Here is a 21,618-nt window from a genome sequence, read left to right on the forward strand (position 1 = left end):
GGTCTGTCTGCCTAGCAGCCTCCACCCGACTGGTCAGGTGGTAGCTCTGTTCCTCCATTAGCTCCTTGGGCAGGCACCTGACCCAGGCCTAACCACTCAGAATATCCCTATCCTCCCAGCAACAAGGATAAAACCAATCAATCAGAATTCTTCCCTTGGACTGATAGAAAGACCCTAGAAGAAAAATTGTTCCCTCTTTCTGTTTGGACTGCTAAACTGGGGCAGTGGGCAGCTTAAAGGGGAGAGACAAGGAGTAAAGGGAGAGAGATGGAAAGTTGACCTGATTCCTCATCAATCCTATAAACTGGCCCAGGACAATCAAGATTAGGTCCGTGCTAGCTAGGGATAAGGCCAGGTAGAAGCCAGTATAATAGTATAATAATTGCCCCTGTGTTCTTGGGCACAATTCCTGTCACCCAGGCTACAGGGGACAGTTTACAAAGCAGGTTCTCAAGAGGCATCCTGACCTAGCACTCTTTAGACACTCTTCCCTACAGCCCTGGGAATTTGCAGAAGAACCTTCAAAATCACCCAGTGAACAAAGGGTGATGAGGAAGGCAGGAGTCTGGGTAAACTAACCCCCAGTTCAATGAGACAAACTGGTACAAATGCTTACGTGTTGGGATTGCAGCGCCCAAAAGGATTTAAAAAACATTGTTTTAACTGACACTCTGAAGAGCCAATGTATTCATCTACATTCTGCAGAAGGGGAAACTGAGGCCCAGAAAGGGGGAAATAATGAGACCAAGGCCACAGAGCAAGTACTTGAATGTGGGGTTTGGACTTGCAGGCCAATGGCCTCCACTGCACCAGGCTGCCAGTGAGAATCTATTCTCTCCTTCCTTCAGCAAACTGATAATGGTTAATGCTTAGACTCTCATCTTTCTCTGCTCTGAGCTTGCTTCCTTGAAGGGCTTCAGGAAGCTTGAGGAGAGACTGGAATAAATGTTCAAACCAACCTCTACCTCCCCTTACCGAGCCCCCACCTCCCCTATGCACACACATCCCGAGTTTCCCTTCTCCCTGCACAGTGGCCCAAATGTCAGGGAACAGTTGGGCAGGCCTCCTCCTGGGAACTCCTAATCCACCTCCTCTGTCCTGGCTGCACTGTGGCTGTGGACAGAGGATGCCTTGTTCCCAGTACTTCCTGCCCAGAGATCTCTGTGGGGCCCATGTTCTGGCAGGAAGGAGCCAAATCATTCCTTTTAACTGGAGCTAAAGCCATCCCTGTCCCCATGTGATTACCCAGTAATCACATGTTTCCAGCTCCCTTCTCCATTCATTCTACCTGCCTCAGCTTGGCTCAGTCCCATCCCATCCCCCATGGTCCCTGCCCCCTACACCCACAGACAGACAGACAGACAGACACACACACACACATACATACACACACACTGGAATAATCCCCTACGAAGCCAGAGGTCCCTCATATTTATCCCAAACTAAAAAACAGGATTCTAAAATGATAACACCATTTGTTGTAGCTCAGTGGCAGAGGGGACAATTTTTTTAGGGTCTTTCTACCAGTCCAAGGGAAGCCCTGTAGTCATGTCTTCTAATAACCCCACAATGGCATTTATAATTTCTTAATCAATACAACTTTATTTGCCTTGCCCTACCAGAGTCACACCTCCTAACATGCCCCCAGCCAGTGAGTTTCCAAATCTCTTACTCAAAGCCAAGGTCTGTGGCAGCCAAGGTCTAGGGGCAACTGGGGCCTGAGGAATTAGCCAATTAGAGCCACCAATCCTACCCCTACTTCAATGGAGGCTACAATCCCTTTAGCCATTTTGTGCACTGAGATTCTTTGGGATTCACTTAAAAAAAGATTTCCCTACTGTAAAGTTAAAAAAGAAAAAGAAAAAAAAGAAAGCTCGTTTAGTCCGACCCTACCTTTTCCCAGCCCCTGCCCAAGGAATGTATATATGACACTGAGGTCATCAGAAAGGAATATCATACAGTATCAGTCGGCGACAGAACCAGAATGAAAACGCCCTCTCCCGAATCCAGTCTACACCTTGGAATGGTAAGCACAAGAAAGCAAGGGCCGCAGGGCCTGCGGATCCAGCTTCCCAGCCCAACACCATCTGACGCCAACCTTGGCTTGAATAAGCAAGGTAGGCAAAGAATGTCGTTTGTCAACACAGAATACTTAATGAATGTGCATTTCAGGTCTGACTTCAGACAATCCTAAACAGGGCAGAGCCCTCAGTACTGCCCCCTTTTCAACCCCCCAGGAACCTTGATCTAATAAACCCTCACACCACCCCAGCATTAAAATAGATCAAAACCAAGTGCCTGGAAGACCCCTCTGCCCAACCTCAGCAGAAGCAGGAGTCTAGGCAGTGCCTCTGGGACACTCACCCCTCTGTGCACGCAGGCTCCCTGAAGACGTCTGCAGCCAGGCACCTAAAAGGAGGAGACAGCATTAGCTCCTCAGAACAGCTCCCGGCCCAGCGCATGCTGGCAACTGGGAGGCTGGCTCTGGACTTTGGAGGGACGTCAGGGAAGTTGCTGAACCTGTTAAGCAGAACAGCTGTGGGACTGAATGCAGAGGGCAAACGGGAAGGTGAGGAATCTGGGGCTGCCGTGGCCCGCAGGGGCCAGACTGGGAAGGGACTGAGAAGAAGACTGAGAAGGCCAAGATGAAGGTGAATCTTAAAGCAATGGGAAGCCACTGACTCGCCAGGTAGAGAAGGGGATGGAAAGGGACAAGAATGGCTGCGTGGTGAAGTGACTGCAGAAGACAGACTCAGAGACATTTACTTTTAATTGTATAGGTAGGTGGGAGAGGGCAGGGGCCCCAACACTCAGGGGCCTTCCATGTCAGTCCAGCCCTCAGGAAAAAGCATTCCCACTGCCCTCTCAACCTGCCTCAGTCTCCCCATCTGGGAAAAAAAAATATGGTCAGCCTCAGCGACCCCGTGGTACTCTGTGCTGGTAGAATTCACTCACAGGGTATTAAAGCCCTTTGCCCTCTTCTTGGAGCCCCAACTACAGACCCAGCCTGGTGTTCCACGGGTGGGATAGCTGGAGGTCCTCTGCACTCAGATGCTCCATAAAGTCAATCTCCAGGCAGGACAAGGTGTTTCCACATCCCTTGGAACATGAGGATCAATCAGGCAAACAGGAAGAACACCCAGTGGTTAATGAGCTTGGGCTCTAGAGTGACACAGGCCTGTGGAGAATTTTGGCTCCCCACTTTTTAACTATGTGGCCTGGCCAAGTCACTTCCTTTCCTCACCTGGAAATTAGGAGTAATAGTGTCAACTTCTGGGGCCAACGGGAGGACTAGGTTAGATGATGCACTTGGAGAGTTTGTATGATGTCTCATCACAATCTCCATTTACAGATGAGGAACCTGAGACCCAGAAAGTGAAATGACTCATTGAACACCATGTGGTGAGTGAGTGGCAAAGCCAAGACCCCCACACTGGCTGCTGGGCTGTGGGGCAGTGGTTCTCAACACTAGACCAGGCATAAGCTATTTTGGTCCCTGCTTTTTGGATGAGGAAGTTAAAGCTAAAAAAAATCACATGTGACTTGCCCAAGGTCACAGAAAATTAACAGTAGGCAAGGGACTTGAACCCAAGCCTCCTTGGTGAAAAAGACCTAGGGTCTCTGTGGATATCCAGAGTGCAGAGAAGTTTCAGATCTCAGGGCCCTCTAAACCTGGAACAGGGACAAATGCAAATCAGGGTGGTGTGTGTGTGTGTGTGTGTGTGTGTGTGTGTGTGTGTGTGTGTCTGCACATGTGCAGCTACCTTGAGAGGAAACCAGAAGGAGCTGGTGAAACAAAAGCTTCTTTCTCAGAAGCCTTCTCTAGGGACTGGGCAGAAAAGGAGGGAGCTGACAAGCAGGGCCATCATCCTGCCTGCTAGGGCTGAGCCAGCAGCTGGATCTAAACAAACAGAAGCAGCTCTTCCTTGCCCACCATCTTGCTATGTGATCCTAGGCCTCTCTCTGTCTCTGTCTTATTCATCTCTTGTCTGTCTGCCCCCAGCGCCCCGTCTTCCTTCCTCCCTCTCATCTTTTTCTCTTCAATTCCAGAATGAGATGGCTGTACTAACTGATATCCAGTTACAGGAGACTGCTACATCCTCAAGTGGTGGCCTCCCAGCCCTAGCTCCATGTTACCACAACAGGATTGGGGAATCCTCCATTCTCCATCTGGCTGTATAACCAAGCACCTTCTTTCTGACAGGTCTCTGCTTTCTCATCTGAAAAATGGGGACTTTTTCCTGATCACCAGCAGAAGGGAGGATCCAAGGAGCTATCCCCAAGCAATCTCCTAATGCATCATAAAGAACATCCCCCATGTCCCCATCTGACTCTCATGTTTAAACTTCTAACTTCTCCTCCTTTCCTTCTGGTCCATGTTCCAACCAGACAAGTGGCAGAATCAAATCCACCCCGATGGATGCAGCAGTTATAACAACAGCCCCATAACCAATCACAGTGGCAATCACCACCACTGTTAATATGGGGCTTCTCAGAAGTGCCAGGCACTGAACTAAATGCTTCCTTACATCATTTCTCAGGTTAGTCCCTTCATCACCATTAGGACCAATTTATAGATGATAGACTGAGGTTTGGCAAAGGAAAATGCCCAAAGTCACACTCAGAGCAGGTGAGAAGCTATCTTAACCTGGAAGCTATGGGATTGCCCATGGCAACACTTCACCAAGAGGAATGGCCCAAAGCCAGAGGTGAGTGGGGAATAGATGGCCTGCTCTGTCCTTAAATTCATCTTTTTATAGTCTTGGATGATTATTCAAATGTGTCCAACTCAACTCTCTGGCTACAAGAGTGTTGTCCAAGAAAATATCGTGTGAGGCCTGGCACAATGACACGTGCCTGTAGGCCCAGCTACTTGGAAACTGAGGTGGGATCACTTAAGCCCAGGAGTTCAATAGCAGCTGGGCAACATGGTGAGACCGTGCCACATACACAAAAAGAAATATAATGCAAGCCACATATTTAACTTTAAAATTCCCAGTAGCCACATCTTATAAAGAATAAAGGAATGGGTGAAAAAAAAATTTTTGTGTGAGGTATTGGTGATTGGACCCAAAGCTTTGAAGATGCTAAGCAAACATTCTACCACTGAGCTACATCCCCAGTCCTGAAATTAATTCTAATAATATATTTAACCAATATATCAATTTAAACATGTAATATATATATACACACACACACACACACACACACACACAAATATATACTATTTAAATATCTTACATTCTTTTTTCATACTAAATCAGATCTAGTATATACTTTATACTTAACAGCACTTCTTGATACAGATGTTAAATTTTTAATAGATATTTAGATTATCTTAGCCTTTACAAATGAAAAAGTATATTCACAAATCCAAGTTCCCAAACAATTGTAGAAGTTTGTCCACAATGGAGTGTCATTTTTTAATTTTCAGTTAATTAAATTAAATATTAAGTTTTTAAAAAATTTTGGTACTGGAGATTGAGCTACATTCCCACCCCCTTTTTTAAAAATATTTATTTTTTAGGTGTAGATGAACACAACACAATACCTTTATTTTTATGTGGTACTGAGGATGGAACTCGGGCCCTGCCTGTGCTAGGCTCTACCACTAAGCCACAATTCCAACACCCCCTTTTTAATTTTTATTTTGAGACAGGGTCTCACTAAGTTGTTTAGGGCCTTGCTAAGTGATATGTGCTGACCTCAAATTTGTGATCCTCCTGCCTCAGCCTCCCAAGTTGCTGGGACTGCAGGTGTGCACCACCTCACCTGGCTAAATATTAAATAAAATTTAAAATTCAGTTCCCCAGTCACAGTAGCCACATTTCAAGTGTTCAACAACCACATGACTAGTGGCTACTGTATAAAGCAGCTGCAGCTCTGAAGTCAAGTCCTTGAGGGTGTGAACTGATGGTCTCATTCGCTCAAACCCAGAGCTAAGCTTCAGAAGTAAACTGGCATCTGAATAGAACGGCTTCTATTCATTTAATAGAATAGAATTAGGCTGAGCCTAATATTAATGCCTACATATGGTGCCTATAATATTCACAATGATGGTAAGGAAGGAATCATAGTACTGCTTGTTCAGAGGATGACTCTGTGGCTCAGAGAGGTGGGCCACCTGTCCAAGCTTTGACAGGGCAGGTGACATGGGCTCTGTCCCTAAAGTGTGACAGGGGCCCATTCTAGTCTGAGAATCAGTTTCTGGAGAAAGAAACAATCCTTTGCCCTCTTCTCAGGAATCCTTCTCCCACAATTTAGTGGCAGAGAATGGCCCAGAACAGGAAATCTAGTGAAGAGGCTAAAGGGGAAGGAAAGAAAAGAAAGATGCACGGGCTGTGCTGGGCAGAGGTCCCGTGTGGAGGGCTTGGGACACCATGACACCTTCCCTACCTCCCCCTCACCCCTGCCCAGCAGGGGCAAAGTCAGGACTTCTGCTGGCTGCCTGTTCTTTGGGTCACTAGGTGCTCTTTCCCACCTGCCCTGCAAGAGCACTCACACAGAGGCCCTTGGACTGGAGCCAGGACTAACCTCCCAGGGCGGCCTCAGCTGGAGGACGGGGAAAGGATCCAAGTGGCCTCCTGTCCCTGGACAGGAGAGAGCCTAGAGACAGAGCCTATAGTAGGGAAAAGGTGGCAGGTACAGGCCAGAAAAACCCGGGTGGCTCGGCCCTCTCAGCTCCTGCCTACCAGTCCAGCAGGGTGAAATTTTCACTAGCTATTAGGTTTAACAATTAACTGTGATTGGTTTCCACTTTAGCAGGAGCTAATTCCAGCAAGAAGTCCCATCTGAAAATAGGGGAACTTGGAAGAGGGCAAGGCTGAAGACAGAAGGGCATCTAGTGACCTCCCCAACTGCTCCTCCCAGCCCCTCCCTGCAAATGTGGAACAGTTGTCTGTGCTAAGAGGTGACGGCTTAAGTTCAATGAGGTCAGGGTAGTGCCTGGCACATAGCAGGAGCTCAATAAATACTTTTAACCAATAAGGGGTGAGGGGAAACTAGAATAAAACAGGCCAGCTAGGTGAGCAGCCTGATGGAGGAGCAAGGAAGGGAGGCGAAAGATGGCTTGACCTGAGCTGGGAACTCCTAACCTCTTAGACCCCCAAGATCTCCCAAAATTGGAACAGTGGCCACCCAGAGCTTGCCAGGGACATGGTTTTGAAGCACCTCAGCACTGGACGCTGCTCCTTGCTCCATTCTTTCCAACTGTGACCTCGGGAGCCCTGGTTCCTTCCAGTCATGAAGGTGATCCTGCCCCAGCTTAGGGCTGGTGAACGGTGCCAGGCCCACAATGCTCAGAGGCCTGTGCTGTTCTAATGAAGTCATGTCTTTCGCTGCTTGGCAACAGCCGCCTTCTCTCAGGCCACCCCCTGATCTCCCCCACATCGCAATATTCCCCTGGATCCCACCTATATGGCCCTACATTTCTCCTTCTCCGGAAGGAAAACCTGGAATGATGATGCCAGCTGCAGCCCACTCCCCTCCCACTCACCTGGGATCACACACACACCCTGGCAACAGATTGCTCCCAAACTGACGTGAGCTTGTCATTTACATCCTCCTTGGGTTCCCTCCTTGGGTTCTCTTCCCCCAACCCCTAACACAGGCCTAGGTCGACAGCCTACTGTGAGCTCAGGGAGCAGGTCCCTCCGTGTTTCCCGGTCCTGGGCCTCTGCCTCCCATCTGTGTAAGGTTAAGAGAACATTTCTTCTGCCAGTTGACTCTGATCTTTAGAAATTCTGATATTTCTGGGATCAGTTTGTACTTTAACTACAAGCAAATGAGGGTTCAAATCCTAACCTTGGCCTGGTAAACAGGCAGCCCTGCAGAGGCCCAGAACTGAAGCCACTCTCAGCTCCCGACTGGGCAGAAAGGGACCAAGGCCCCCCCTTGCCCACCCCTGCCTGCAGCCTTCACTGGTTCCCACTGCCTCCAACAGAAAGCTCTCATTTTCCTGCCCCACACCCCAGGCTTCTCTCTCTTGCTCTCAGGGGTGCCCTTGTGAGCCATCAGTCCCCCAAATTCTTCTTGGCAAAACAAAGCTTGATGCTCCCTCTCCACCTGAGATGCAGACCCCAAGTCCCTTCTGTGTGCAGATCCGTCCATCCTGCTCTTTCTTCCATCCTGTAACCTCTACATACATGCCTCCCATTGTCCCCTCCCAGCCTCTTGTTGCCCCTCCTACTTCATGTCCTTTAGCTCAATGTCACCTCTGGCATGGAATCGACAAAATCGTTCATTTCTCAACTCATTCAGCCATGTATTTGCCAGCCCCTGATTCCTGAGCTAGGGTCTTGATGCCCACACTTGACCTTAAGACCTCAGAACTCCTATTATGATTTTTCTTCTCTCTCACCCTGGCCCCCCAGTGCAATGCTCAGAACACCGTAGGTAGTACCCCTTGTTCAGAGGATGACTCTGAACAAGGGTATTTACTAAAACAACAGGTATTTGCTAAACAACAGGTAGCCATTAACTAAAAAATCATGAGTTATAATTTATTGTCCATTTATTCTTTACAATGCTATATCAACATTTTACACATAGCATTTAAGTTAATTTTATAGCCCCCCCAAAAAAAAAAACTTGCCATCCCTAGCCCTTTGTTTTAAAGTTGAGAAAATTGAGACTAAGAAAGAGAAAGTAAAAAAAAGTAAAAAAAGTAAAAAAAAGTAAAAAAAAGTAAAAAAAAATTTTTTAAAAAGTAAAAAAAGTAAAAAAAAAAAAAAAAAAAAAAGAGAAAGTGTGGGCTGGGGATGTGGCTCAAGCAGTAGCGCGCTCGCCTGGCATGGGGTTCAATCCTCAGCACCACATACAAACAAAGATGTTGTGTCCGCCGAAAACTAAAAAATAAATATTAAAAAATTCTCTCTCTCTCTCTCTTAAAAAAATAAAAATAAAAATAAAAGAAAGAGAAAGTGACTTCTCCAAGGTCACACAGTCAGAAAACAGCTGCATCAAGACTGGAATTTAAGTTCTTAGCCTCTACCCTCCTTGGCCTTTCTCCAACCCATAAATGAAGGAGGGGATATGTGAGAAGTTGCAGCCTGTTAGTGACATGGGCCACAGGGGCTCCAAAGAAACCAGCCCAGCCCAAGGCTGGAGGCAGATTCTGCTAATAAAACTTCATAAGCCTGGATTAAGCATCTGCTCTGTGCACAGCCCTGCGCTAGGGGCTGGGGAGAAAGAATGAGACATGAGACATTCCAGTGCTTAGAGGGATCATGGCCTAGTGAGAGACCAGCCCTCTCCCCAGACAAAGCCAAAATAAGCAGAGCTTGTCCCCAGAGGGGAGCAGATAAGGTGCAAAGGGAATGCAGAGGAGGTAAAGTGAACCTCATTGTGCAGGTTGGGGGAGGGCTCACCAGGCTGGCATCTGAGTTCAGCCTTAAAAAGGCAGACAGGCTTTTGACAGGGATTGGGGAAGGGTGGGGGTGGCATTCCTGGCAGGGAGGAACAGAGGGAGCAAGGGCAAAGACACAGGTGAGCGATGGGCGTGTCCCAGGAGCCTCTGGCAGGGCGTTGTCCTAGCCCCTCCCTTCGCATCAGTCTGAGCATCCAGCCCCGCAGAAAGGCCACCTTGAGCTTCCCCAGACTCACAGGCATCTGGTGCATATATGGTGAGTGGTCAGGGAAAGGGCGAGAGGCCTGAGCATCTGGACATATGGTTTAACAAGAGGAAAGAGACAAAGAAGAGCCAGAATCCAGGCTCTGCCCAGAAACTCAGAGAATAAAGATGCTAAAGAGGGTGGCCCCACCAGAGGTGGGTGATTGTGGGGAGATAGCCAGGAGAAGAGCAAAGAACATGACTGGGCAATCAAAGACCAGTTTCCAGAACCCAAGATCAAAGCTATGCAAGATCTTAGTATTAGCCTGCTCAACTCCCATTTTACAGGTTGAAAAACTAGGCCCTCAGCACTTCACAGCAGAGCCAGCAATGAACATGGAGATTTGGGAAACCAACCTTCTCCACCTGGCTCTGTCATTAGCTCCCTGGTGACCCTTCTCTAGACCTTACCTTCAACTCCATAAAACAACCCTGCAGACAGTGGTTTTAAACTTTTATGGGTCATGATTCAAAAACTTGGATGAAGCCAAAGGATCCTCCCCTGGGGACAATGGACAATCTCAAAATTGTGCATGCCAATTCAGAAGTTCACACATATCTGAGACCAGTGTACTTCAAGGGCAATGTGAGAATCATCTGCATTCCAATCACTGTGAGAGGGAATCTGTAGGCTAATAACCAGCCCCATGAAACAGCTGAGTCTGAACCTCTGTGGTGGGTTCTGAAACAGAGTGTTTTAGCCGGGTCCCCTTTGCTGCTCTTAGCAGGAACAAAGTTCCACAAACCTGGCCTCAGGAACCCTAGGAGTTAGGGGGATGGGATGGGATGCCCGGCTGTTTCCCCTTGAGCCATTTCACACATTGATTTTCTCCTCTCTTGCCTATGAAGAGTGGGTTCTGTGGCTAAGAGTTTTAAAGCCACTGCTCCTTCATCAAGGTCCCTTCTACTCAGGTGAGCAGCTGTCTAGGCTGGTGGGGTAGGTGGGGGCTCAGCACATGACTGCAGCTGCCCCAACTCTGGAGTGACACTCTGAGGTTAAAGGCCCTGAATGGGAGGAAGTCTGGACTCCTGGGCTGAAGTTGGGGTGTGAGGAGGCCCAGGCTGCCTCACTGGACCTTGGGCCATTCCTATTTCCTATTTTCCCCTTTCTAACAGAAGCTGTCTCTCCAGGCTCCAGCCTTTGCCTCCCTGCCCATTTCCTCCAGAGTTCCAGCCATCACTAACCCTGAGGGAGGATTCCCAAGCTCCCAAGCACCTTCTAAGCAGGCAAAACTGATGCTTTTTGCGTTATGTTATAAGCCAGACTCAGAAAGATAAATATCACATGTTTCCTCTCATATGAAAGCTAGAGAAAGAAAAAAAGTGGAGGACATCATGAATGTAAAAGGGGACTATCAATGAAGAAGAAGGGGAGTGGGAGTCAAGGGAAGGTAATAAGGAATGAATTTGATCAAACTGTGTTATATGTATGTATGAATATGCCACAATAAAGCCCAACATTCTGATTGGTTTATATAAGCCAATAAAACAAAACAGAACACTAGTGCTCTTTGCAAATCATAAGCTTCCTTAACTGAAAGACTCAAAATCATCCATGAAAAACTAAGATGGTCAACAGGAAAACAGGAAAGGACCTTCAGACCTAACCTGTCAACTCTTCCTGATGCCAGGTGTCTCCCAAAGGTGGACAGCTAGCTGCCTAATACCAAATGAAGCCAGAGCCCTGGCCAGCTCCAGGGCTGGTGCCATGAGAAGGCCAGTCCCTGAAGTGGTGGCAGAGTGCTGGATCCCTGGATTGGAGACCCTGCTCTCAGAGGTAAGCATTTGTCCTCAGAACCTGAGCAAATGCACATCCCTTTGTTCTTAAAAGCCCAGAAGAATCCATGGGCTTTGGGCAAAGAGAGTTTAGATTCCAGCTGTGCCTCCCGAGGGCTGAGGATTGGGCAGGCCTTGAGGAACTCATTTTACTTACTTTGATGAACTGTGCACCATAACCGCTGCCTTGCTAGGCAGTTGCAGGAATTAAATAACATAAGATACGTGTAGCACTTAGCATAGGTCCTGGCTAAAGGAAGCCAGTAAGTGCAAGCAGTGGTTTCTCAGTCACTAGAGTGGGCCTCTTGTGAGGATCTAATTCTTTAGAGGCCTCAAAACCAGCCACCTGAAGTAGGTCTGGAAATTTTAGCTGTAGACCTCTAATCTGGAGAGAAGGTAGGGGAGGGGAAGGGATCAGCAGAGAGAAGGGGGAGAGAAAACCAAGAGGAAGAGAGAGAAAAGGAAAGTGGAAGAATTCAGGGGCCCAGAAAGGGCCTGACTCCCCAACTTGAGGGAAAGGAAGAGGATTTGATGGAAACTGCCAGAACAGGATAAGCCCTCTCTCCTTTCCAGATCCTTTGCAGCACAAGGCCTAGGAATAGCCTGCTGAGAAGCACTGCCCTGGCTGTCAATAGGGTATTGAAGCTTTGGGTTACCTCCAGGCTCTGGCTCTGCAAGCTGCTGCCGGTACATAGTGGCCTCCTGCCCTCCAGCTGGAACTGACAGAGATGGCCAGGGTCAGGCTGACAACAAAACAACCTACCGTTCAACCCACAAAGGCACTGCCTATTTTGCAATTCTGATCCAGACTCAGCAGAACTCTTCTCTGCTGGATCCCCACCTTTGGGACCTATACAGAGCCCTCTAGGCTTCTACGAGCCCCAAGCTCCTGCTTCAGAGACTAAATCTGCAACTAAGGTAAAGCATTACTGGGAGCATACACTGGAGCTATGAACAAGGTATTCCAAAGCCCCCTAACCTTTGGTGTCACTTCTTTCCAGGTATCACTGTCCCTCCCCAGGCTAATGAGGGCAATGACATTGACCATCTCTAAGATCCTCCCAGCTCTGACAGCAGCTACACCTCATGTGATGCATCCAGTCCCAAAGTGGAAAGAGGACCTGCCTTGGAGGGGAGTGGGCTGCGCTAGGTTCTGCTGAGTGCAGAGGATGGATGTAGCAAAGGCCAAGGGTTATTATGATAATGACAATTATAATTAAAAATCAAAGCAACAGGGGCTGTGGTTGTGGCTCAGGGGTAGGGCGCTCGCCTAGCATGCGTGAGGCACTGGGTTTGATCCTCAGCACCACATACAAATAAAATGAAGATACTGTGTCCACCTAAAACTAAAATAAATAAATATTTTTTAAAAATCAAAGCAACAAATCCTTAAGCAATTTACAAAGAGCTTTCTCATTATCTCCTGAGATTTGCAATCTGGGGAGGTAGGTAGGGCTGGATGATGTTTATGCACATTTGGCAGGTAAGGAAAGTGAAGCCCGATGATTAAGTAACTTGTTGAAACTGCTAAGGACAGAGAAGGAGATGCTGAAGAGAAAGTAGTAAGTATTGAGTGTTTACTGTGTACCACCTCACTAAGATTGCTCACAACTTATCTTGATCAGATCTTACCACTATAACACTAGTGTAGGTACTACTGTCCCTGTTTCATTGAAGAGAGAACAGAGACTGAAAAAAAGTAACTGATCTACCCTAAAGCTCATGACTGTTCTGTTCGAAGCCTGAATTTGGGCCAGGGTTTGTGAGACTCCAAGGCCTATGCTCTTTTTCTTCCTATCTATATTGGGTTGAATAGTGACCCCACCCCCACCAATCATGTCTATATAGAAGCTCAAAATATGAACTCATTTGGAAATAGGGTCTTTGCAAGTGTGATTAGTTAAGTTAAAATGAGGTCATACTGGATTAGGATTAGGGTAAGGGTAGGTCCTGAACTTAATATGAGTGGTGTCCTTATAATATGACACAGAGTCACAGGGAGAAAGCCATGTGACAAGAGATGCAGTTTTTGCAAGTGAAGGATCACCATTGCAGGCAACCAGCAGGAGCTAGGTAAGAGGCATGGAAAAGACTTGCCCGCTGGGAGCCTCCAGAAAGAACCAACCTTGCTGACACTTGATTTCAGACTTCCAGCTTCCAGAACTGTGAGAATAAATTTCTGTGGCTCCAAATTCCCAGGTTTGTGATACTCGCATATAGCAGCCCTAGGAAATTAACACACCATGTGTCCTTTGAGTAGTAGACCCGGGGCTCTCAAACTCTGGTTTTCAGATTTCCATTTATTAGGCAGCTGTGGAGATTTAAGGGGGGACTCATGAAGTGAAAAGTCCCTCATCCAGGCTTCTTGATGTTCTAGGCCCCTATCTACCCTGCTGGGGCCTCCCTTTGAATTTGTTTAGCAGCCTCTGTCCCAGTCAACAATCCTCCCCTTCTATCCTAAATCATTCTCCACCACCACCTGGAGAGATGTTTTTGAAATGCAAATCTGATCCTTCCGGGTTGGCTTAATTCTCTTCCTAGTTCCCCACCACCTGCTGAACTTGGTCAAGCTCTTCAGCCTGTGACAAATCTGGCCCCAACCTTCCTCTCAGCCTTATCTCCAGCCACTCACCCCACCTGTCCCCACCTCTAGCCACCTTCCGCTCCAAAGACATGGAACTGTTGCCTTAGCATATGCTGTTGCAACCACCTTGAAACCAAATTAAACTCAAACACCATCTCTCTTTCTCTTCCATAAAGAATTTTCCTCATAGTAGCCACACCCTGGCACCTTGTACATTGTCCTTGTGGTACTGCATCTTTGCATGTCTGTCCCCACCCTCAGTCTGTGAACACTGTTATGGTCATATCTCTTTCCATAGGTCTAAGGCCCAGTACAAAGGCATTCAAGAATGTTGAACTAGATTGTGGAGCAACCATAATAATAATAACAGCTAACATTTACCAAATGTTTACTATGTGCCCACACTGTGCTAAGCATTCCATATGTGTTGTCTCATTTAATTCTCAGAACAGTGCCCTGAAACAGAGACTATTATTGGTTCTGCTTTACAGGTGGGAAAATGAAGAGATGCAATCACTTGCTAAAGTCCACCCAACTAGTACATGGCAAAGACTAAATGAATCCAGAGCCAATGCTGGTAATCAAGGTAGTATCCCTTCCTTTCCACAGTTTCAGTTACCTTTATCAACCATGGTCTGAAAATACTAAATTAAAAAGTCCAGAAATAAACAATTCATAAATTTTAAGTTGGAGGCCATTCTGAGTAGTATAATGAAATCTCACACCATCCTGGCTCTGTCCTGACTAGGATGTGAATCATCTCTTTGTCCCATGTATCCACTCTATATATGCTACCTGTCCTTTAGTCACTTAGCAGCCATCTAATATCAGATCAACTGTAGTATTGGTATCCCAATAATTGTATTCAATCCTTATTTTACATAATAATGGCCCAAAGCACAATAGTGATGTTGGCAATTTATATATGCCAAAGAAAAACCAGGAAATGCTTCCTTTTAGTGAAAAGGTGAAAGCCCTAGACTTAATAGGAAAAAAACCCATAGTGTTTTATGCATATACACACACGTATATATCTGCGTATGTATACATACATATATGTGTGCATACACACACACAAACACACAGAGTTTGGTACTATCCCTGCTTTCAGGAACCCATTGAGGATCTTGGTATATAACTCTGGTAGATAAGAGGGAATTCCTGAGCTAGACATAGTGGTACATGCCTGTAATCCCAGCTGCTTGGGAGGCTGAGGTAGGAGGATCATGAGTTCAAAGCCAACCTCAGCAACTTACTGAGGTCCTAAGAAACTCAGTGAGACCCTGTCTCTAAGTAGACTATTAAAAAGGGCTGGAGGACTAGGGCTGGGGCTCAGCAGTAGAGCAGTTGCTTAGCACCTATGAAGCATTGGGTTCAATCCTCAGCATCACATAAAAATAAATACATAAAATAAAGGTATTATGTTCGTCTACAATTAAAAAATATTTTTAAATTTTTTTGTAGTAAAAATCTGTAGATGGTCAGAATGCTTTATTTTATTTATTTTCTTTTATGTGGTGCTGAGGATCGAACCCAGTGCCTCACACATGCTAGGCAAGTGCTCCACCATTGAGCTACAACTCTAGCCCCTAAAAAAATATTGTTTAAAAAATAAAATAAGGGCTGGGATTATGGCTCAGCGGTAGAGCGCTCGCCTAGTACGGGAGGGACCCAGGTTCGATCCTCAGCACCACATAAAAATAAAGGCATTGTGTTGTGTCCATCTACACCAAAAAAATAAATATTAAACATAAACAATAATAATAATAAAAGGCTGGGGATGTGGCTCAGTGGTTAAGGGCCCCTGTGTTTAATCCCTAGTACCAAAACAAGGCAAGGGGAGAGGGTAATTACTGTACTAAGAACAACATCCATCCCAATACCTTCTTTTGACAAAAGAGGAAACATGCAAAAAAAAAAGGGGGGGGTGTGATTTGTCACATAACAAGGCATAAGGGCTGGGGATGTGGCTCAAGCGGTAGTGCACTTGCCTGGCATGTGTGTGGCCCGGGTTGGATCCCCAGCACCACATACAAACAAAGATGTTGTGTCCTCCGAAAACTGAAAAATAAATATTAAAATTTCTCTCTCTCTCTCTTAAAAAAAAACAAGGCATGGACTCAGATCTTTAGATTCCTCATTCAATGCTCTTCCTCTTCTCATTCCTCCAGAATCCTAATCCAGGAAGATATAGAACACAAGCTAGGCTGTGTCTCCCAAAGAGCTTTCTACTGCTTTCACTATAGCCTGGAGACAGGGTGGGAGGCTCAGATCTATAGCCAGGAGATAGAGCAGTTAAAAAAAAAAAAAAAAGGTAAATGTGGTTAAGAAAAGTCTGCACCCATGGGGCTGGGATTGTGGCTCAGCAGTAGAACACTTGCCTAGCATGTGTGAGGCCCTGGGTTCAATCCTCAGCACCACATAAAAATAAATAAAATAGAGGTATTGCATCCAACTACAACTAAAAAAATAAATATTAAAATAAAATATAGAACGTGAGTGTTTAAAAAAAAAGAAAAGTCTGCATCCTGCTTAGATAGTATATTGTCAAGGATTCAGGGGAAACTTTGGGTGTCATTTTATACATTTCCCATTTTATAAATCAATTCACTGGACAAACTTATTGAACAGAAATCATAAGCTATCACTGTGGGGGACACTAGGAAGATTAATAAGCAAGTTCCTGTGCAGATGACATTTTCAGTCTACTTAGGAAAGACAGACAACTAACAAGTTCCTGTATAACAAACTCTCATAAGCCCCATAAGACAGAAAGCTCAAAGACTATATAACAGGAGAAACTGAAAGCCTAAGGAGCTGGCAAACACCACCCACTCCAGAGAATGACCAGAGGGCTGAAATCTGAGCAGGGGAGTCTGCCAAGATAAGCAGCAGAGGAAGAGTGTGCTAGGTAGAAAGAACCATGTGCAAAAATCCCGAAGGCAAAAGTTCTTGGTGCCTGGGTGAACTAAAAGGCCAGAGTGTCTGATTTCCGGGAGGTGGGCAGGGACTGGATCTTACAAGGCTTTGTAGGTCAAGGTAAGGGTTGGAGACACTGAGCAGAGCAGGAAATCCCATGCTGAGAAACCTGGCCAAGAGCAGACACTGTCGAGTCACTGCATTAGTTAGTAAAGTAGTGACTTGTTCAAGATCAAAAGGAAGATGTGGGACTTGAAACCAGAACCCCTACCTACCAGGCAGGACTTTGACTCTACTTCAGGTACCTGTGGCAGAGGACAGGTGGGGGTGGAGCTTTCCAGGTGTTTCAGCCTAGAGGAGGGTCCTGGCTCCCTACCTGCACTGCTCTAGAGTTATGTTAGAACCACCTACTTTTGTCAAAACGCAGATTGCTGGGCTCCGCCCACAGAATTTTTTATTCCGTAGGTCTGGTACAGGTCCTTAAAATTTGCATTTCTAATAAACTCCTGGGTGACCTTGTGGACTACACTTTGAGAACCATTGCTCTAGGCTAGAGTAAAAGGAATTGCAGAAGATAAGTGGGGACCTTGGAGACTAAAAGGGTGATTTCCTAGATCTGTATAACAACCAGACAAACTAATAGTTCAAGTAAGGGAAGGGGCCTCAAAGATCCTAAATCCAGCCCCCTAGCTGCCCAGCCAGAGAAACTAAGGATTGGGGAGTTTAGAATCTTTAACATAAGAGATGCTTAATAAAATGTACTGGTTGAGCAGATAAACCCATAAAGGGTTGAATCAAAGTCAAAAGGAGATCCCTAGACCAGAATGCAGGGCTCCTAAGCTGCAGGACAGAGCCTTTCCCATGTCCTAGGATTCAGGGAAGGAAACAGAAGCTCAGCTTTCCACAGCCTCTGCTGTCTTTGGCAGGGATACATTTTAAGAATTGCAGAAATCTGCTGTTGGCCCCCAAATCTATCACCCATCCACCTTCTTTCCTTTTACACTAGCAGCTCCTTCCCTTTACATTTCAAATCTTGTGCACTTATCCTGGCAAACTAAGCAGCAAAGGGGGAGGTGAAGTTAGGAGGAAGAAGTGGAAGCAAAGGAAGAATTCTTGCACTTGTACAGCCTTCTCCCAGAACAATTCTTTCTATAAGACCCTCTGTTTCTCTCCATCCTTGTATCCTTGTCAAACCCCAATCTATCTACATTTCAGCACCAGTATCTAAAACCCACAAAGCTAGGGACTAAATTCCCAAACTTCCTTTTCACCCAGTTTTTCTAAAATAGAGTGGCCTTGGGCAGAATTTTTCTGTTCTATTCCAGTTGGCAGTAAAATGGCACTTTCCTTGCAAACCCCCACACACAGACTCACTCGCTAATATACAAACAGCTATACATACATAAAAACAAATATGAAAACAGATAAATATACATCAAAGATGTCTTATTCACTGTTCATTGATAAAAGATACATATGCACTCAAAATGCACAACAAACACACAGAGGGAACACAACATGCACACAGAATACAGATCTTGAAATGCATGCATGCCCCAATACTTAGGGAAAGGTGTAGACACACCCAGAGACATGTCTCTTAAATTAGAGAAGTCTCCGGAGATGGGATTCCATGGAGTGGAGGAGCGGGCCCTTTAAGAGAGTGGTTCTCCCTCTTAGTCCTTTTAGGGCACCTGAGCTGCTGCTCTGCCCAACGGTGGCATGGGTGACGGTGGAAGAGCTGCTGACCTGGCCAGACTGGGTCTGGCCCTGGGTGACAGTCTTTTTGCCACGACAAGGAAATTGATCTCTGAACTGGCTGGGTTACCAGCCTGAAGACCGCTGTCGCTACTACCACCACCCAACACCCACGCCTCCACACACCCACCCTTCCACACCTATCCACCCACCCTCTCAGCACACACACACCCATGATTCAAGCAGGACACGCCCTCCGCTCCAGCTCAGCACAGAACGCGGGCTCCACTGTCAGCCAGCCTAGCTTCCTCGGGCCCCTAGGGTGTGGCTGCCCACCTGCCAGCAGGGAGTCTCCGCCCGGCTGGGACGCCCCTGCCACCGCAGCCACCCACAGCCCGGGCCAGGTGTCCAGCTCTGGGCCACGACAGAGCCTCGGCCGCCGCTCCCACCCCTTCCTCCCGGCAGTGCGGAGACAAAGCCGCGCACACGCACACGGGGGCTACGCGGGTACACACCCGCCCTCACACGCTCACACATGGGAATCACACTGGCGTGCACACAGCGACACGCACACGCACGCACACACACACACACACACACACACACACACCGCCACAGGCTCCAGCCCTAAGTGAAGCCACTGGCACACACCCTCATCCAGATGTACACACACTGCTACACATTCGGACACACCCTCTCGCAGGCACATTCACAGATAGGCACGCGCAAACACACAGAACCTCACCTAGATATGCACACACCACCCAGCCCCAACGCGCGGAGACATGCTGGGCACACACCCTCACTGATGCACACACAGCGCACATACGCACGCGCGCACACCAATATCCACTTGCACAGATCCTCGTGCTCACGCGCGCTCACACCCTACACACACCCAGAGACGTAGACTCCGACACGCGTACACGCGCCAGTATCGAAAGGCAGAAATCGAAGCCCCGAGCTCCCAGCACCGGCGCCCGCCCCCGAGCCCGTCGCCCGCCTGTCAGCGCTCTAGGGTCCGGGCCAGAGCCCGCAGCCCTCGGCCATCGCCCTGCCCGCGCTCTCGAGCTCGGGCGCAGTGGGCTCCCCGGGGCCGGCAGGAGGGAGGCTAACCTGGCAGCGGCAGCGGCGCTGCTTCCGGGCGCTGTGTGTCCCTCGGTTCTTGCGTCCGGCGGCCGCCCAGGCGGGCTCCGAGGCGCACTCGAGCTGCGCAGAAATGCCCCGCTCGCTCTCTCGCTCCTTCGCTCCCTCCCACGGCGCTCAGCCCCCTCCCCGCCACCCCCCACACCCCTCTTCCCCCTCCGCCCCGCCCCGGCCCGCTCCCCCGGAGGAGGCGGCCGCGATCCCGGCCGCCCAGGCAGCGGCGGGCAGACGAGCGGGCCAGCAGCAACGGTGACCGCCACAAGCCCGGGAAGCTCGCAGCCGCCAGAGTCGCTGGAGCCGCCAGATCGCCGGAGCTGGGGCTGGAGCCGCGCGTCGGGGGGAGTCGCGCCGGCCCCCGGGGAGGGGAGCAGAGGAGGGGGCTGAGCCCCTTGAGCCGGCCTGGAGCAGAGGTTCGCCGCCTGCTTCCCCACGTGGGCCAGGCTCTTACCTGAGCCGCCGCGGACCTCAGAGGCTGGGGACTGGCAGCCAGGAGAAGAACTGAACAAGACCCCACCCGGGGCCTCCTAGCCCTCGCAGTCCCAGCCCCCACCTCCTCTCAGGTCCACTGCCAGCGCGGACCTCGGTTTTCCCTGGCTTAGACACTAGAGCTAGGCGCGGTGCCCCGGGCTAACCCCGCGGCTTGGCGCCCAGCTCGCCGGCCTTGTCTACCTCCAGCGGGGACCTGGCCGACGCCCACCCGCCTCCACGCCGCCCACCTATTGTTCCCGCGGCCAGAGCTTGCGAAGGAACTCGCCGCGCACTTCAGCCCGCCTCAGGTGGCAGCACCTCTGGACTCTGGGGTCTTGCCAGAGGCTGTGCCTTTGGCCCTCCTACCCTGATGCCCACCCTCCACAGGCCAAGGTACGCCCAAAGTAAAGGGCTTTTCTAAACTAGGGTATTAACTACCATGGGCCCGAACAGGGCCGTTCAGGTCCTGCTCTGAACATAGACTGAGGCTACCGCAAGGGAGGAACTAACCCAAGTACAGCAAGCCCAAGATAGCATCTGAAGAAGGTAGGGCACTGATTAGTGTCTGGATCCCATAGATGAAGAAACCATGGGAATTCCTGACCTAGGGCTCCAGGGCCAGGGCCAGGCCCTGCAGAAGTGCAGGAAAAATAAGCCTCCTTTGTCAGATTCTAAAGCAAAGAAACAGGAGTAAGAAGAAAATTTCACGCTCTTGCAAAGTTTTTACTGGAAGTCCAGACATATGCAAAGGCCTCCTAAATACAGGCTCCTTTTCCAGTTAGCCCTGAACATGTCTAAGGTGGCAACCATGATTCTTCCCATTTTGCAGGTGGGAAGCCTATCCTAGGTCTCTTCTCCAGGCAGCACAAAGCCAATGTGAAGCCCAACGATTCTGATTCTTAACTGTGGTCCTGGCCTCCAGTATAAGATATTAAGGGCAGATTCGAAGTTGGCAGCTGAGAACATAAGTCAGAGAAGGGAGGCCTACCAAAGACTTCCATATACTAAGAGGGAAAAATTAAAGGAGCTAAGACCCTAATGCAGAACTTAGCATGCCTTGTCCAGGTTTGTTCTGTAGCATGCCTTGGAAAGTCCGTGGGTGGGGGTGGGGATGTAATTAATTATAAGAATAAATAAATAACACTTTTTTGGAACAACTTTTTATGTTCCAGGCACTGTTTTAAGAGCTTTACTTGCATTAAGTCATTTAATCTACACAGTAACACCATGGGATAGAGGTTATTCTTATCCTGACTTTACACATATTTAAAGGGAAACACAAGTCATTACATAGCTTGTAAAGCTGAAGAGCCAAGGGCTGGGGTTGTGGCTCAGCAGTAGAGTGCTCACCTAGCACATTCGAGGCCCTGGGTTCAATCCTCAGTACTACATAAAAATAAATAAATAAAATAAAGGT

General features: G+C 48.1%; 1 protein-coding gene across 1 annotated transcript in view; it reads right to left on the bottom strand.

Annotated features, from left to right (window-relative positions):
• EPB41L1 (erythrocyte membrane protein band 4.1 like 1) overlaps positions 1-20,132 on the bottom strand; it is a 123,261-nt gene extending 103,129 nt beyond the window's left edge. Inside the window, exons 1-2 of the mRNA XM_081289625.1 lie at positions 19,704-20,132; positions 2,365-2,409 (exon numbers count right to left, since the gene is read on the bottom strand). The gene's annotated coding sequence lies outside the window, so the exon portion shown is untranslated. The remainder of the gene's footprint in view (positions 1-2,364; positions 2,410-19,703) is intronic.
• Between the last annotated feature and the right edge of the window lie 1,486 nt (positions 20,133-21,618).

This window comes from Spermophilus citellus (genome assembly GCF_964194105.1).
Source record: "Spermophilus citellus genome assembly, chromosome: 4".
Taxonomy (NCBI): Eukaryota; Metazoa; Chordata; class Mammalia; order Rodentia; family Sciuridae; genus Spermophilus; species Spermophilus citellus.